At 38.7% G+C, this 4774-nt stretch overlaps 1 non-coding gene across 1 annotated transcript; it reads left to right on the top strand.

The window, feature by feature from the left end:
- The first annotated feature begins 4452 nt into the window (after positions 1-4452).
- Positions 4453-4527, top strand: Trnap-cgg (transfer RNA proline (anticodon CGG)). The gene has a single exon. It is a non-coding gene; the product is annotated as a tRNA-Pro (tRNA).
- The last annotated feature ends 247 nt before the right edge of the window (positions 4528-4774 follow it).

The raw sequence follows: 4774 nt of genomic DNA, 5'->3' as shown, positions 1-4774 counted from the left end.
AACTGGAATTACTTTCTCCGTGACATACACGTCATCTCGCGTTATGTTGTCGGGCATTCGACGAAATGCGTACCGAAGATATATATTATCTTATTTCTTACTACATACGCTTTCATGGAGGCATCAGCTAATGCTATGAGCTTTTTTTTACTTCTAAAAATTATCAAATACTTCTACTTAAAGACCAAAACGCACCCAATTCTTCATAGAAGAAATATGCAATGAAAAGCTTCCTGGAGCAACTTGGTACTGCTTAGTGAGATAGCTGACAGTATGCAGAGTTCAGATTATCTGGTCTAACCAAACAATTACTTCAAGAAAAAATAAACCCTTTCCCACAACTTGGTGTCTCACACTGATTGTCAGATACGGATTTTTCTGTAGATGTTGTTCACCAATTAAAAGCGCTGAACATATCATACAAAAGGGTACGAAAAGCTTTTTCAGTTTTCATAACAGAGTCTGATTCGGAAAGTCCTTGTGACTAAAACATCCGTTCATTTCTAATGTCTGGAGAAAGCTGCTGAAACAATTCCCAAAGTTCAGGTGGAAACGGAAGATCATTTATGTGAAAGATCTTAATAAATGAAAAGCACCAGTTTGCTTTTGTTCTGCAATATTACTTTTATTTTTAACAGGTTTTCGGCTTTCAAGGCCATCTTCAGACATATCTTTCATGTTAACAGAATCTTCCGTCGGTTCTTGGTAGAACAACATTATAATAAATGAAAAGCACCAGTTTGCTTATGTTCTACAATATTACTTTTATTGTTAACCGGTTTTCGGCTCACAAGGCCATCTATGTAGAACAAAAGCAAACTGGTGCTTTTCATTTATTATAATGTTGTTCTACCAAGAACCGACGGAAGATTCTGTTACATGAAAGATATTACTTGGCTGAAGATATAAGTGGCAGATTTTTTTATTTGAAAGTACTTAAACTTTCATATTCATTCCTGGAGCGCTGCATCAAACCAGTCTTCCTACTGAAGACCACAACAACAAAAGAAATGGGTAAATATATTGTCAGAAAGAAATCTTTGGTAGTTTACGAAACATCAGGTGCAGAGAAACAGTCAAGCAATGTGTCTGTAATTGAGCAGATACAGAACAACAAACGGAGTGTCTCAAAACTCTGTTCTGCACCATCGAACAGTAGCAAGAACATAACATTGAGGCTGAACAACGACGAATATTTGAAAATAGGGTTCACTTGGTGTGGAGATGAGTGACGTCCAATGCCGGAGTGTGTGATATGTGGAGAAAAACTTTCAGGTGTACTGGACAAATTGCTGCGCCATATTTTAACAAAACAGAGACTTTTACAAGGACAGTGTTTTGACTATTTCAGAGAAATTCTAAATAGAAGAATCAGTAGGATTCCTTATTCACTAAGAAACTGAAGACCTCTGATAAAGCTTAACGAGCTAGTTGTCTTGCGGCTAGGGTTGTTGCAACCTCATGTAGTGCAGAGGAAGTCATCATTCCAGCTTTCTGCGTTATAATGAAAACAACGTTTGGCCCTGAGTATGAACGTGATGTGAAATAAAATCCCTTGGGTGATAATACAGAGGTATTCAGGATATGTCTGAAAACAATGAACATTAATGTTTGCAATACATCTCAATGAATCTACCGATGTAACTGGCCTAGCTCAGATATTTTCTTTTATTCGTTTCGTTGGTGAACTAAACGTGGCTGAGAAGTATTTCTGTTGCAAGGAAATTCACTTCAGTACACAAAGCAAGGACATTTTCGAAGTAATAAATGGATATAAAACAGTGGCAATGGATAAGAAATCCTTTCGCGCTTTCCAGTACCTGTGAACCCCAACTTGTTGATGAGAATTCTCTGGGAGACCTGAACAATAATCGCACTTTAAAACTTGAGTACAAAGAATCAGACTTTTCCAGTTTCTGGAGTTCTGTTCACCAAGACTGCCTTCATCTGAGTAAAAGAGCATTGATTGCTTTTCTGTCGTTTTCTACAACACATTCATATGAAAATGCATTTTCGTTTATGACTAACGCAAAAACAATTAAAGGTGGAACTATGAGCAACTAGTATGAGAAAACGCGTATGAATTTGTCCTATATCCGAGTTAGTTTAAGACAGATTTGTAATGCTCGTCCAGCCCACTTGAGTCCTTGATTTCATAACAGTACTGAAACGTAGGTGGAACTATGAGCAACTAGTATGAGAAAACGCGTATGAATTTGTCCTAAATCCGAGTTAGTTTAAGACAGATTTGTAATGCTCGTCCAGCCCACTTGAGTCCTTGATTTCATAACAGTACTGAAACGTTTTACATCTGTGAAAAGGTGTTTGATGTTTGTTCTTAGAAATGAAATATAAAAGTGAATATTTCTTCAGCACACAATTTGTTACAATAGAATCTCTTTTGCTGATATTAATGAAACTTTATGTATGAGAAGGATGTCGCCATGGGAAAAAGTTTGGAAAGATCTGGTCTACGATATACACCAATAAAATTTAATACAATTGCTTTCCAAAATATGCAGTAGGCTTCACTGGGCAATGTTTTAATTTAATGATGAGGCCTGTCTTTTTTATTCGTTTCTGTATTTATTGCTGTTTACGGTTAGTATGACAAGGATAGTGTGCTGTAGTAATAGTGTTCTCACTTCCGTTTATTTATTTATTTTTGACAGAATATGATTAACAAGAATTGCGCTTAGAATATCAGTCTGTGAAATGTATGTTATCTTTCTGTTTTCAGTCTTTCACATGTAGTTTCTTCTGCAGTGACGAACGTGTTGGCCGATTACTAGAAGCTTTTAACACATTTTGTGGCAGACATGGGCAAACTTCCTAATTTGTGATTTGGGTCACTACTAACAATGTTACTACATAAACCAAACGGATACTGTGAACGAACTAACAGAGTATTTATTATATTTTTATAACGCGTACTGCTCCGTGTGAGAAACATATATGCTGATCAGCTACAGACTGTTTCCGAAAATTATCATCTGTTCGAGAACGTCGTGTAATAAGAATTTCTTACGTGCGTCTGTCTTTTCAGTTTTCCGTTGCGGCGCCGAACTCCATGACATCCTAGTAACACGAACGTTATACAGTCAACATTCTTTACTGTGGACTTTCTTCTTGTGTTCATTCGCCATTAATAGAGAGATACTGACTCGAAAATTCGGAAATTTGTTTGGTGCATATTTTAGGTTATTTTCTTGTTACACTAAGGGCTATGGGTCTAGTTATTAATAAACAATTAATTTAGAAATTGTCTATTCAAAGGGGTATCCGCCGTTGTTAAATACTGTACCATTATTTATTAGTTTCTTTATTTCACGAACGAAAAAGAAATGAACAAAAATAATAATTATTACAGAATTTAAAAAAATAATTAGTGGTTATTTAAGGGAATACGCTGCATCAATTTCAGGAAAGAGAACCCATATAAACGTATGAAGCATTTTTTAAAATTTTTCCGTAATGTGGGTGACGGAAGTTGCTTGATGTACAAGAACGATTTCCCCTTTCCAGTTCCATTTACTTGCGGTCTGCGGTGGGAAAGTGTGTAGTCGGTACACTTTGGGAAATTGTCATATTTTGTCTACTTTAGCTCCTTGGACTCTCATTGCACGAAACATAAGTTGTACTAAGTAATATATTTGACTCGCTTTGGGACGCGAGCTCTCCAAATTTTGAAAGTAAGGCTCCCCACGTTGGACAGTACCTTTCTTGCAGGGCCTCCCATTAGAGTTCGTTTAGTACCTCTGACGCTTTCCCATGGCGAAACGTACAACTCTTCATTGACTCATCTCTTATCTCTTACGTTAGTCCAAGATGATATAGGCGTCAGACCGACAGATAATTGTCAAGAATCACTGAGTAAACATGCCGTGTCGAAGTGCGCAATCCTTCTTTGAATCCTACCTCTTACCTTAATCCAGTACGATAACTCTCGAAGACGGACGAACATTACCCAAGACTCGGTTGCACGTTGAAATGGAACGACCACGTAAGCCTATAGTAGGTGTCAGACTTCTACGCCTACATCTATACTTCGCAAGCCACACTGCGTTGTATGGCGGAGGGTGATTTGTGGACCACTGTACTTTCCCCCATTTCCTGTTCCAGTCTGACAAGCCTCCGTGTGGATTCGATTGTCTCTCATTTTACCTTCATGGACTGGCTGCAAAATGGTTCAAATGCTATATCTCTGACAGAAAACAAAGGGTGTCAATAAGGAAAACACGTGTATTAAGTCATCAGGCAGCATCCACCTGGGAACCAATAACATGTAGTGTCCCGCAAGGTTTCATCTTAGTGGCCTTACTTTTTCTTGAGTATATCAATGATCTTTCTTCAGTAACATTCCAGAATGAGCTTTTCACTCTGCAGCGGAGTATGCGCTGATATGAAACTTCCTGGCAGTTTAAAACTGTGTGCCGGATGGGGCGTGAGTCGTGCTTGGGTAGCTCAGTTGGTAGAGCACTTGCCCGCGGAAGGCAAAGGTCCCGAGTTCGAGTCTCGGTCCAGCACATAGTTTTAATCTTCCAGGATGTTTCATATCAGCGCACAATCCGCTGCAGTGTGAAAATCTCATTCTAGAAACATCCCCCGGGCTGTGGCTAAGCCATGTTTCCACAATATCCTTTCTTCCAGGAGTGCTAGTTCTGCAAGCTTCGCAGGAGAGCTTCTGTGAAGTTTGGAAAGTAGAACACGAGGTACTGGCGGAAGCAAAGCTGTGAGGACGGGGCGTGAGTCGTACTTGGGTAGCTGATTTGGT

This window comes from Schistocerca nitens, chromosome 2, assembly GCF_023898315.1.
Source record: "Schistocerca nitens isolate TAMUIC-IGC-003100 chromosome 2, iqSchNite1.1, whole genome shotgun sequence".
Classification (NCBI taxonomy): Eukaryota; Metazoa; Arthropoda; class Insecta; order Orthoptera; family Acrididae; genus Schistocerca; species Schistocerca nitens.
Note: the sequence above shows the minus strand (reverse complement) of the source record. Positions and strands in the feature narration are given on the sequence as shown.